Genomic DNA, 13,373 nt, shown 5'->3' with positions numbered 1-13,373 from the left:
CTGTAAAATGAGGATAGTAGATACCTTAAAGGGTAATTAGATTCAAAACATAGAGAATCCCTCAAGGCAAAACCTTAAGTTACAAAAAAGACACACAGACAAGAATAGTCATTCTATTCAGCACAGTTCTTTTCTCAGCCATTTAAAGAAATCATAATCTAACACAGACCTAGCTAGATTACTTACTAAAAGTTTTAAAACTTCATTCCTGTTCTATCCCCGGCAAAAGCAGCATACAGACAAACACAGACCCTTTGTTTTTGTTTTTTCCCTCCTCCCAGCTTTTGAAAGTCTCTTGTCTCCTCATTGGTCATTTTGGTCAGGTGCCAGCGAGGTTACCTTTAGCTTCTTAACCCTTTACAGATGAGAGGATTTTTCCTCTGGCCAGGAGGGATTTTAAAGGGGTTTTACCCTTCCCTTTATATTTATGACAATGGGGAACATATGTGCCCAAGAAGTAGAAGGCTTTGGTCCAGATATCACCCTCAAAGACTTCCCCAGGCTGGATGAGGGATGCTGGTGTGACCTCGCCTGGCAGCCCCCAAAGGAGGAAATGGGTGGATTGAATGGACAGTGTCCCTCTCTGTCTGAAGCCTGGCAAGGGAGGTCTGTGGATCCCACAAGAAGTGACAATGAAAAGTAAGGGAGGGGAGGCTCTACTCGAGGACCTGGGCAGCTGTAGATACAGTACCAGGCCCGTAGGAGGATTTCCATTCTGAGCCAGGGAAGCAGAAATTGGCTTTTCCTTTCTTGATTTATCCAATATTCAGAAAGGGAATCGAGCACCTGCCTTCCACATTTGAACACTCTCAAAACTCAGGAGTGCTCAAGCTCAATTTGGGCTGCTTGTTACTTCATTTCTCCCCAACCAAATATGGTGATCCACTGAAACATGCTGTGGAAAAAGTAGAATAAAATTGAGCAACAAATGCTGGCATCTCCCCAGTGCTAACTCTGACTGGAATTGCTATTTTCAACAGCCATTGTCACTTCTTTTAGTGTTGATTGTTGAAAGGGAAGACAGTAATATTGCACTGGCAAATTCCCCACAGAAACAAAGAGTGGAACAAAGGGGGAGAGTGATGGCAGGGGAAGGGGCGACGCAGGAGACAGGCGGGTGACGGCAGGGGAAGGGGCGAGGCGGGAGACAGGTAGGTGATGGCAGGGGAAGGGGCAACGCGGGAGACAGGCGGGCAATGGCAGGGGAAGGGGCGACGGGGGAGACAGGCGGGCGACGGCGGGGGAAGGGGTGATGCGTGAGCTCCCAGCAGCAGGGAAACGACAATGCCATGGAGCGGCAGTGACGCAGAGGGAACAGAGCTAACTGAGAGCCAGTTGAGGGAGTGGCAGCAGCAGAACCTGAGGTATCGCTCGATGCCTTCCCCTCCCTCCCCCACCCCTGGGGTTTGCTGACCACGGGGAGTGGGGGTTGGGGGAAGGAGCACGGAGGGGGGTCTGTTAAAGGAACATTGGATGGGACTGTCACACGGCAAGGGGAGAAACTGAGTCGAAGGACACTGTCCAGCGTACTCTACGGTGGGAGTTTTGCTTATGATGTAGATTTGAATTTGCGATTGTTGATTTGAGTTAACTGCGATTAATCAACAGCCCTAATTTTTACTATATTAATTAAACCCATAACTTTATTTACTCAAGCCTAAGAATTAGTGTCACTTAATGTTTCTCTGTCCTAGCAAGAATGAACTGGACTTTGTGACTTTCTGGAAAATGAAGTGAGATTAAATGTGGGGAATTCAGTCTCTGTGTTTGTAAGTTGATGTTTTCCTCTCACGGTTCATTGCACGCACTGAAATGCTCAGAGAGATCTCAGGGCTGATGTACTCTGGACACTTAACGGGCAGCGCTACGTCTCTCCGGGTGTGAGAAATCCACCCTCCTAACCAATGTCGTTCAGCTGACCGAAGCCCTGGCATGGATAGCGCTAGGTGGATGGAAGAATTCTTCTCTCAACCTGGCTACTACGGCGATGGGAAAACGCCTCCGATCACCGTAGCAACTGTCTACTCCAACCTCCTACAGCCATGTTTTAAGTGCAGACAGCCTACGGGCAGGTCTACACTACGGGGCTCAGTCGACCTCAGTTACGCAACTCCAGCTACGTGACTAATGTAGCTGGAGTTGATGTAGCTTAGTTCAACTTATTGCGGTGTCTGCGCCGTGCTGGGTCGACGGGAAAGTTTTTCTTATGACTTACCTTATGCTTCTCGTTCCGGTGGAGTACAGGAGTCGACGGGAGCGCGATCGGGGGTCGATTTAACAGGTCTTCCCTAGATCCACTAAATCGATGCCCCCCCCCGGCCCGATGGATTGATCGCCGCGCATCTATCCACCGGCACATAGAGAGAAGCCCTAAGAGTGAGACCAGCTCGGGGTCCCGTTGGCACTGTGGATGCTCAGACACTGACCCTGCAACAATGAGATCATGCTAACGCTTCTGTAGTCAGCAGGATTCGAACCTGCGCAGGGGGACCCGAGTGGATTTCTAGTCCATTGCCTTAACTGACTTTTCAGTTTTTCTCACTATGTTATAGTTCTGTACTCTGCGAGTTCTCACTTCCCATTGTTTGCCCAGACCAGCTCCCCCAGCACACTCACTGCTGTGCCATTGCGCACCTGTGTCCAGGCTGAAGAGCAAGAATTCCTGCTCGTTTCCCATCTGGCTGGAGCACGATGAGAGTGTGTTTGTGTTAATGCCATTGCTGTAGACTGTTCATTTCCAACTTTTACCATTCAGACCGTATCTTTCTCATTCAAATCTCCAGCCACTCAGGGATTCCAATAGCAGGGGTCAAGTTTTCTCTGGGGCACTGAAATGTCTCAGGGCGCTGGTGCGTGAACTCAGCCTTGCGTTCCAGCCTTATTGTTTCATGGACTAACAGCAGCAGCAGGAAGAAAAAGCCGAGCGTTCCTGCTCCATACAGAGGAGTTTGATTTTGCTGCTTTCAATCCTTGGGCTCCACCGGGAGAAGGAACAATTCAGGTGTCACTGAACTGAAGGTGGAGATAATTTGCTGATAGGGACGGCTGTCTCCTATTGAAGGTGTTTATCTGGTACCATGTAGCAGGCAGGCCTTTTTCCCAGGTCTCTCTGAGGAAATAAAGTTTCTGTGCAAAATACCACAACTTGTAACGGAGAGGAGGGAAAGGAGATGGGACCAGGACATAAGGGATGAAACATAACATGGTTCTTTCATGTGGATTAACTCTGAAAAGGGATTGATCTCCACTCCATTGTATTTGAAGGGATGTTTAGTTTTACCCTGGGTAAAATACAAGGCTGAAGCCATTTAATGGGGGGTGACACTAGGATTCGAAGGTTAGTTAGTGTGATAAAAATGGTTTTAAAAAAGTCAGTTTAAATATGAGCTGGCTGTTATTAAAGGCGTTTTCCCCAGGTCAGCTCCAAAAGTTCTTCTAGAGACGCCCTGGGTTCCCTCATGCCTCACTGGGAACTACAGGGAACCCGCCCCCACCGCCACCAGTGCTGCCTTTAGCTCCAGGCTGATTTTTCCGGGGAGGAGATGTGGAATTGACTCGTTTGCTGCTGAGAAGTAAGTCAAGCCAGTTCTCTGGGCACCAGAAATTCTAGCATCTTCCCAGCCCAACCCAGGCTGCTGCCCTGCCCCAGCCTCTGCCCCACTGGGGCCCTGCATTTTGAATCTAGAGCAGAATACCTCAAATTTGGGGATTTTTCTACAGCCAGGACAGCCTCCTGGGCAGAGATGTAGGTGGGGGGAAAGCAGAAGCCCCTCCCTTCAGCATCCAGCTGTTGCTCCTGGATGCACTGCTGTCAAGGTTCCTTCCCCACTCTGAACTCTAGGGTACAGATGTGGGGACCTGCATGAAAAACTCCTAAGCTTACTTTTACCAGCTTAGGTTAAAACTTCCCCAAGGTACAAATTTATTTTACCTTTGCCCTTGGAATTTCCACTGCCACCACCAAACTTTAACTGGGTTTACTGGGAAATGTAGTTTGGATACGTCTTCCCCCCAAAATCCTCCCAAACCTTGCACCCCACTTCCTGAGGAAGGCTTGGTAAAACTCCTCACCAATTTACATAGGTGACCACAGACCCAAACCCTTGGATCTTAGAACAATGAAAAAGCATTCAGTTTTCTTACAAGAAGATTTTTAATAGAAGTAAAGGAATCACCTCTGTAACATCAGGATGGTAAATACCTTACAGGGTAATTAAATTCAAAACATAGAGAATCCCTCTAGGCAAAACCTTAAGTTACAAAAAAGACACACAGACAGGAATAGTCATTCTATTCAGCACAGCTCTTCTCTCAGCCATTTCAAGAAATCATAATCTAACACATATCTAGCTAGATTACTTACTAAGTTCTAAGACTCCATTCCTGTTCTGTCTCTGGCAAAAGCATCACACAGACAGACACAGACCCTTTGTTCTTCTCCCTCCTCCCAGCTTTTGAAAGTCTCTTGTCTCCTCGTTGGTCATTTTGGTCAGGTGCCAGCGAGGTTACCTTTAGCTTCTTAACCCTTTAGAGGTGAGAGGATTTTTCCTCTGGCCAGGAGGGATTTTAAAGGGGTTTACCCTTCCCTTTATATTTATGACAACTGCCTTGGTGTTTGCTGGCGCTGCCTTGAGGGGATCGGCGTCATGTACCACCCAGCCCCTTGGGGCTCCAGGCAGCGCATCTGCAGGCATGTGGGGCTGGGGGTGTTCTTGACGGGGTAGGAAACTTCAACTCTGCAGGCAGCTGGTGAGTTCCCAACTCACCTACAGGGGGCTGAAAGGCTCTGGGGGAAGACTTTGGGCTCCAGCTTGCCAGGGCTCCAGGAGTGGGCTTGGGCTTTTTATAACAGGCAGCTCAAGAATGGCATCAGATGAGCAGACTATTGCTTTAACTACTAGGCCACCTTGCCCAATGAACCGCCTCTTATTTCCTTGTTTCTAAGGTCTCTGCTTCCTGCAACCTTTTCCCCAAGTTCATTGGCTGGCTGGACACGGGAGGGTCTGTACTATTTGAAAAGACCAAGTGCCAGGGACAAAACACTCCAATCCCGCCTGGTGCGGTTAGCCGGGTTTGCTCTTCAAGTTCTGCCGTTCTTAAATGTCCAGGTCTGGGAATGTCCCACAGAAGGATTTCTAATGGGCAGCTGGCTGCAGAACAGTTAAACTGCACAGAGCTCCTGTGGAGGACAGATGGGAATTAGAAACATTTTGAGGATCGTTTGGGAAATTAGCCTTTGCTGACAAGGTTTGTCTCTGTTCTTATTTCACATTTTGGTGTTATGCAGAGGGATCTTTGGCATATTTTTCTGAGCTTAATAACTATCTCCAAAATTTTATTTACTCAAACTTCAAAATTGGTGTCACCTGATTTTAGCATCGCCCTGTGAAAAAACAATGTACACGTGGGGCTTTCTACAGGGTGTCATGATGCTAAAGTTGGGGACTTCAATCGCTGTACTTGTGTGTGGGGGGGGGTTGCTTCTCTACAGCTGACTCAGAGCTTCCAGCCTCGGGCTGCCCCTGCCTCACTGCCAGGCACACCGGGCTGTTAGGTACACCCACTGTCCTTGCCAGGGGTCCCTGCTGAACCTTGCGGGTGACTCTGCAGGTGGTGAAGGTGCTGTGTAGCGATGTAGAGCAGGTGCAGGAAGGAGCCGGGGTCACTATTCAAATTCTGAATTGCACAATTTTCCAAAGTTCGGAACATCCAAAACCAATTCTAACAGGAAGGCGAATGCAGAGCAGTTACACTGGAGGGACCCAGACCTGCACTGGGGGCACAGTGGAAATTAATAATGGGAAGATCATTTGTTAAATTAGTCTTCACTGACAAGATTTGTCTCTGTTTCTATGTCAAGTTATGGTGTTATTTAGAGGAATCGGTACATATTTTTACTGTAGTAATTAAACCCTTAACTTTATTTAATCAAGCCAAAAACTTTGTGTCACTTATTTTTTTCTCTGTCCTAGCAGGAATGAATTGAACTTTGTGACATTCTGGAAAGTACAAAGAGATTAACTGTGGGGAATTCAGTCTCTGTGTTTGTGAGTTGATGTTTTCCTCTCACAGGTCAGTGCCTGCATGGAAATCCTAAGAGGGATCTAAGGGCTGGTGCACGCTGGGCACTTAACTGGCAGAGCTACATGTCTCAGGGTGTGAAAAGCTTATCTAAGCCCTGGTTAGATAGTGCTAAATAAAAGGAAGAATTGTTCTGTCCATGTAGCTATTACAGGGATGGGAAAACCCCTCCAGTCTCTGTAGTGACTGTCTACTCAAGGTGCTAGAGAAGTGTCAGAGCAGAGTAGACAGCCTAAGAGGCCAGCTCTGGCTCCAGTTCACACTGTGGATGCTCAGGCACTAAGACTACGGTAATAATAACAGCCCAGAGCTTCCGTAGTTGGCAGGATTTGAACCTGCACGGGGCAACCCCAATAGATTTCTAATCTATCACCTTAACCACTCGGCCACAACTACTTGATGTACAGCTCTTCCACTACACTATCATAGAATCACAGACTATCAGGGTTGGAAGGGACCTCAGGAGGTCATCTAGTTCAGCCCCCTGCTCAAAGCAGGACCAATCCCCAATTAAATCATCGCAGCCAGGGCTTTGTCAAGCCTGACCTTAAAAACTTCTAAGGAAGGAGAGTCTACCACCTCCCTAGGTAACGCATTCCACTGTTTCACCACCCTCCTAGTGAAAAAGTTTTTCCTAATATCCAACCTAAACCTCCCCCACTGCAACTTGAGACCATTACTCCTTGTCCTGTCGTCCGCTACCACTGAGAACAGTCTAGATCCATCCTCTTTGGAACCCCCTCTCAGGTAGTTGAAAGCAGCTATCAAATCCCCCCTCATTCTTCTCTTCCGCAGACTAAACAATCCCAGTTCCCTCAGCCTCTCCTCAGAAGTCATGTGTTCCAGACCCCTAATCATTTTTGTTGCCCTCCGCTGGACTCTTTCCAATTTTTCCATATCCTTCTTGTAGTGTGGCGCCCAAAACTGGACACAGTACTCCAGATGAGGCCTCACCAATGTCGAATAGAGGGGAACGATCACGTCCCTCGATCTGCTGGCAATGCCCCTACTTATACATCCCAAAATGCCATTGGCCTTCTTGGCAACAAGGGCACACTGTTGACTCATATCCAGCTTCTTGTCCACTGTAACCCCTAGGTCCTTTTCTGCAGAACTGCTGCCCAGCCATTCGGTCCCCAGTCTGTAACGGTGCATGGGATTCTTCCATCTTAAGTGCAGGACTCTGCACTTATCCTTATTGAACCTCATCAGATTTCTTTTGGCCCAATCCTCTAATTTGTCTAGGTCCCTCTGTATCCTATCCCTACCCTCCAGCCTATCTACCTCTCCTCCCAGTTTAGTGTCATCTGCAAACTTGCTGAGGAAGCTGTTGCCGACACCCAGTGCCCAGAGGCAAACAACAGCAGGGGTTCGTTGCCCGGTGTGCATCACCCAATAAACATAATGGGATGTAGAAGCAGAAAAGTTTATTTGTAATTCCAAAGAAAGTACAGGGAGAGAAATCTCAAATCCTGCACATCAAAGCAGGTCATCACACACACTTTTATATTCCTTAATGCTACTGCACTATACATCAGCCAATCAAAGCTTTGCACAAATACTCTGCCTTCCTTATATGGGTTACAACAATGTTTATTTCCTGCAACCTCTAACAAGCATTCCTAGCAACTTAAACAACCAGCACACCCTGTCTGGCCTTGTAGCTGTCTCTCCTGTTATCTTTAACTTGGCGTTAGCAAATCTTACACTATGAGGCATTATCTACAACTCCAACATTATTTTAAGAGCAAAAGAGCTTACTCAAACTAGCCAGGCCTGAGTTTTATTAAGGAGGGTTGAAAAGAAGCCCTTAGGCCTACAGCAGGGAGACTTCCTCGACCCTTATGGCCTTCCATCCCCTCGACTTAACTAGTGGCCATGCCCTGGGGTCTCCAACAATTCCCTTCTTTGAGAATACTTATTTTTGTTGCCTGAGTTTTTTTATTTTTATATGCTTACTAGCAGGCTATGCATAAAATTAAAATTTTTAAAGCTATGCAAAATAAGCATTTTTACACAGGACCATATATAACACAGTAAACATAACATGATTAATACATGGGGAAAAAAACTAAATAATAGGCTAAACAACTTACTTAGCCACGGGGAAAGGCCCCAACCAGAAAATAAAGAGCTTAGCCAATCCTCCCCAGTTTGCTGAAGAATGCCCTTTGCTAGCTGCTGTAGGCGTTGTAAATCAGCTTTTACGGATGGCCCTGCATCTGTTATATTAAAGCAACACATGCCTGCAAACTCCTGGCATAGGTGACCATGGCATAGAAGCAAATAATTTACAGCCACCTGTTCTGTAGCATACTCTGACATACTTCTCCTAACTCATGTGAGAGTTGGGCCAGGACGGTTGAGGTTAAATTAATGGCCTTTGCCACTGTGCAGGCAAGGTGCTCTACTGCGTGATAATTATGCACCACAAGCCCAGGAATACCAACTAAGGAAAAGGCCAGAGCTGCTGCCTCAGTCTCTGAGAATAAGGTTCTCTGAGAACGACGTTGCATTCATTGCACTCTGGGCCAGTGCCAGCCAGGTATTTATGGGTACAATGCCTGAAACAGCATTAGTTAGGCACACGGCCAAGAGGGGGAATAAACTATACCCTCCCATCTATTTTCCTGCCTTCCCGGTGGGCTGCCATTTAAATAGTAATTTTAGTCCAAGATCCTCAGTGGAGGGGGCTGAATGCACGGTCCACCTTTCAGCCGGGGGGGTTGACACCGCTTTCAGCCGGGTATAATGAATCCAATTTTTGTGTCCCTCGACCTTTGCTGCCGTGTGGGAGACCAGCAGGACGGTATAGGGTCCCTTCCACTTTTCCTGGAGGGGCTCGTCTTTCCAGGTACGTACGAGCACTGAATCACCAAGCTGCAGGGAGTGGATGGGTGAGTCCAAGGGTAGAGGCTGGGAATCCTTAGTATACCTGTGAAGAGACAAAAGAACAGCAGACAGGGAACACATATACTGAGACAGAAACTTATTCTCCAATTCTTACTTTCCCCTTGACACAACTGGTGTACCATTTATAGGCCATGCCCTTCCAAACATAATTTCAAAGGGACTGAGCCCTAATCTACCCTTTGGGAGAGCACAGATGTGGAGCAGAACTAGGGGCAGGGCATCAGGCCACCGTAGGGATGCTTCCTGGCATACTTTCGAGAGATGTCACTTAAGGGTCTGATTGGTCCGTTCCACTACCCCACTGGCTTGCGGTCTCCAGGGTGTATGGCATTTCCAGGGAATCTGTAAGGCATCTGAGATGCTTTGGACGATTTTTGACGTGAAGTGTGTTTCATTGTTAGATTCCATCCACTGGGGAAGTCCAAAGCTAGGAATAATTTCCTTAACAAACTTGAGAGCCACTGTCCTGGCAGTGCAATTGCGACATGGAAAGGCTTCCAGCCATTTGCTGAATCTATCCACTATGACAAGGAGATACTTGAACCCTTGGGTCCGGGGAAACTCATTAAAGTCTATTTGCCACACCCGACCGGGGCCTGGAGTGGGTTCCAGGGCCGCTGGTGGTACTGGGTGTCCTGGTCGGGGGTTATTCTTTTGACAGACTAGGCATTCCACCTGTACCTGGGCAGCCAGGGGTCTGAGTCTGGAGGTTATGAAGTACTTTCCCATTAGTTGGATAAGTGCCTCCCTGCCAGCATGAGTGGTTTGATGTAGTTTCTGTAATACTGGCAGAATTAGGCCCTTTGGTAAGAGGACTTTCCCTTCTGGAGAATGAAGCCATCCCTCCTTTTCCTGGAGACCAAGTTTGTCAGCTAGTTGTTTCTCCTCCCCAGAATACTGAGGGGTCAGGAGCTCCCCCACTGATGGGATAAGGGCATGCATATAGGTGTTTTCAGTCTGAGGGGACATCAGGGTGGCAGCATGCTTCGCCTCTCTATCTGCCCTGGCATTACCCCTGGTCACATCTTGATCCTCCCCCTGATGGGCCTTACAGTGTACCACCGCCACTTCCAAGGGGAGTTGCACTGCCTCTAGAAGCCAGAGAATGTGGGGCCCGTGTTTTATTGGGGAGCCTTGGGCTGTCAGCATTCCCCTTTGTTTCTATAGACCAGCATGGGCATGCAGCACCCCAAAAGCATATTTGGAATCAGTGAAAATACTGACCCGTTTTCCTTTGGACAGTTCGAGTGCACGGGTCAGGGCCACTAGCTTAGCCAACTGGGCAGAGGTCCCAACGGGCAAACTTTCAGCTTTCACGGTGTCATTGAGGGTCACAATAGCATAACCTGCCCTTCTCTGCCTATCTATCACCATGCTGCTACCTTCAGTGTACCACTCATAATCTGCATTTGAGAGGGGCACATTCTTTATGTCCGGGCGGCTAGAATATTGGGCATCTATGATCTCTAAACAGTCATGTTCCTGTTTCTCAGTTTCTGGTAAGAGGGTGGCAGGGTTAAGGGATGGACAAGGCTGCAGCATGACCTTGGGGTTCTTTAAGAGCTTTGCTTGGTATCTTGCCATACACGCTTTTGTGAGCCAGAGGCCGCCCTTAACATCCAGTAAAGCATGTGTAACCCTTCTGCCCATCAGAGTTGGCAGCAACAAGGGCCAGGTTCAATATCTAGGGGATCCATTCCAATAACACAATGCAAACCGGCTCGAGCCCCCACCCAGTGACCTGGGACAAATATATACCACCCCTGCTGGGCGCCTCCAAGAGGCAATATTTCCCCTCTCACAAGCACATAGTCTGAGTGTAGCAAAAAGCCTTTTAATAACAGAGAGAAACAATGTGGCATTATGTTGGGGAAACACCACCAACAGGATTCATAACACAACCCATGAGCAAAAAAACCCACCCCAAGCAAATTGGGGCATTCCTTTTGGTTCTTGAGTCCAGCAACCCCAAATCACCCAAAGTCCTAAAAGTCCAATGACCCAAAAGTCTCTGTCCCTGGTCAGGGCAGCCCCAGAGTTCGAAAGTTTATCTGCAGAGCTTTACCTCCCAACCTGGGTGGAGATGGGGGCGGGAGTAAGAGGCACCTTACATGATCTGAAGCTGACCACCCCACAGCTCCATAGGGCTCCGCTCCGCTCCACCAGCCGCCCCACGAACTGCTTTGCTCAGCTCTGCTCTGTGGCCCACAAGCAGCTCCCACCGTCCCACGAACTGCTCCACCAGCCGGTCCACAAACTGCTCTGCGTCCCACCAGCAGCTCCCGCCGTCCTATGAACTGCTCCACCAGCCTGTCCACAAGGCACTCCAGCCGTCCCGCAAACTGCTCCGCTATATACCTTCAGGCTCCCCCACTACTTAACACAACACTCAGTGATTTCAGCTCTTAGTCAGTTCAGCTCTTTGGTGAATTCAGCTTGTAGTAGGGGAGCCTCAGTGCTGGTGCACTGTTAGCCCAAAAGGAACTCAGCAGCCTGTAACTAGACTTCTAATGAAATCAAAATTAGCTCTGATATTCCACAGTGGAGAGAGAAGGAAGTGCAATTAGCATGTAAGACCCTCACCAAGGGGCCCATGCCACCAAACATTAATACTTGTCCCCAGCCTCTCTCAATTCACAGAGTTTTGGAACCCATGACCCTTGCCTAGCGAGTGCTACTTAGTTGATGGTGAGTCCCTCCATCATAACAAAAGGCCAAGTACAGTTCCAAGCACAGTTCCCATAATCAGGGTAATAATTTATTCTTCCTGCCCCAATAACAGAGACACTGGGAATCCCACAGCAGCCAAAGTGACCATTTGGGCAGCTATGGCCTCATTCTAGGCGGGGTGGGTGTGCCTATGCAAATGAGATTGGCCCCTGAAGTTCTTTTCCACAACTTACCACACCTCACCACCAGATGTCAGGGTGGAGCTCATCCTGACACTGCTTACACGTGTACCATCTGTGGTGTAAAAACCGTATTGTTCCCCTTAGTGTCAGTTTCTCTGCTTCTGCCAGGGTCAGGGTGGCAGCTGCCAATGCCCGCAGGCATAGAATAATAGAATCATAGAATATCAGGGTTGGAAGGGACCTCAGGAGGTCATCTAGTCCAACCCCCTGCTCAAAGCAGGGCCAATCCCCAATTAAATCATCCCAGCCAGGGCTTTGTCAAGCCTGACCTTAAAAACTTCCAAGGAAGGAGATTCTACCACCTCCCTAGGTAACGCATTCCAGTGTTTCACCACCCTCCTAGTGAAAACGTTTTTCCTAATATCCAACCTAAACCTCCCCCACTGCAACTTGAGACCATTACTCCTTGTCCTGTCATCTTCTACCACTGAGAATAGTCTAGAACCATCCTCTTTGGAACCACCTCTGAGGTAGTTGAAAGCAGCTATCAAATCCCCCCTCATTCTTCTCTTCTGCAGACTAAACAATCCCAGTTCCCTCAGCCTCTCCTCATAAGTCATGTGTTCCAGATCCCTAATCATTTTTGTTGCCCTTCGCTGGACTCTCTCCAATTTATCCACATCCTTCTTGTAGTTTGGGGCCCAAAACTGGACACAGTACTCCAGATGAGGCCTCACCAATGTCGAATAGAGGGGAACGATCACGTCCCTCGATCTGCTCGCTATGCCCCTACTTATACATCCCAAAATGCCATTGGCCTTCTTGGCAACAAGGGCACACTGCTGACTCATATCCAGCTTCTCATCCACTGTAACCCCTAGGTCCTTTTCCGCAGAACTGCTGCCTAGCCATTCAGTCCCTAGTCTGTAGCTGTGCATTGGGTTCTTCTGTCCTAAGTGCAGGACCCTGCACTTATCCTTATTGAACCTCATCAGATTTCTTTTGGCCCAATCCTCCAATTTGTCTAGGTCCCTCTGTATCCTATCTCTGCCCTCCAACGTACCTACCACTCCTCCCAGTTTAGTATCATCCGCAAATTTGCTAAGAGTGCAATCCACACCATCCTCCAGATCATTTATGAAGATATTGAACAAAACCGGCCCCAAGACCGACCCCTGGGGCACTCCACTTGACACCAGCTGCCAACTAGACATGGAGCCATTGATCACTACCCGTTGAGCCCGACAATCTAGCCAACTTTCTACCCACCTTATAGTACATTCATCCAGCCCATACTTCTTTAACTTGCTGACAAGAATACTGTGGGAGACCATGTCAAAAGCTTTGCTAAAGTCAAGAAACAATACATCCACTGCTTTCCCTTCATCCACAGAATCAGTAATCTCATCATAGAAGGCGATTAGATTAGTCAGGCATGACCTTCCCTTGATGAATCCATGCTGACTGTTCCTGATCACTTTACTCTCGTCTAAGTGCTTCAGGATTGATTCCTTGAGGACCTACTCC

At 48.2% G+C, this 13,373-nt stretch overlaps 1 non-coding gene across 1 annotated transcript; it reads right to left on the bottom strand.

The window, feature by feature from the left end:
- Positions 1 to 6,395: 6,395 nt before the first annotated feature.
- Positions 6,396 to 6,477, bottom strand: TRNAS-AGA (transfer RNA serine (anticodon AGA)). Its single transcript has one exon. It is a non-coding gene; the product is annotated as a tRNA-Ser (tRNA).
- Between the last annotated feature and the right edge of the window lie 6,896 nt (positions 6,478 to 13,373).

This window comes from Natator depressus, chromosome 22, assembly GCF_965152275.1.
Source record: "Natator depressus isolate rNatDep1 chromosome 22, rNatDep2.hap1, whole genome shotgun sequence".
Lineage (NCBI taxonomy): Eukaryota > Metazoa > Chordata > Testudines > Cheloniidae > Natator > Natator depressus.
Note: the sequence above shows the minus strand (reverse complement) of the source record. Positions and strands in the feature narration are given on the sequence as shown.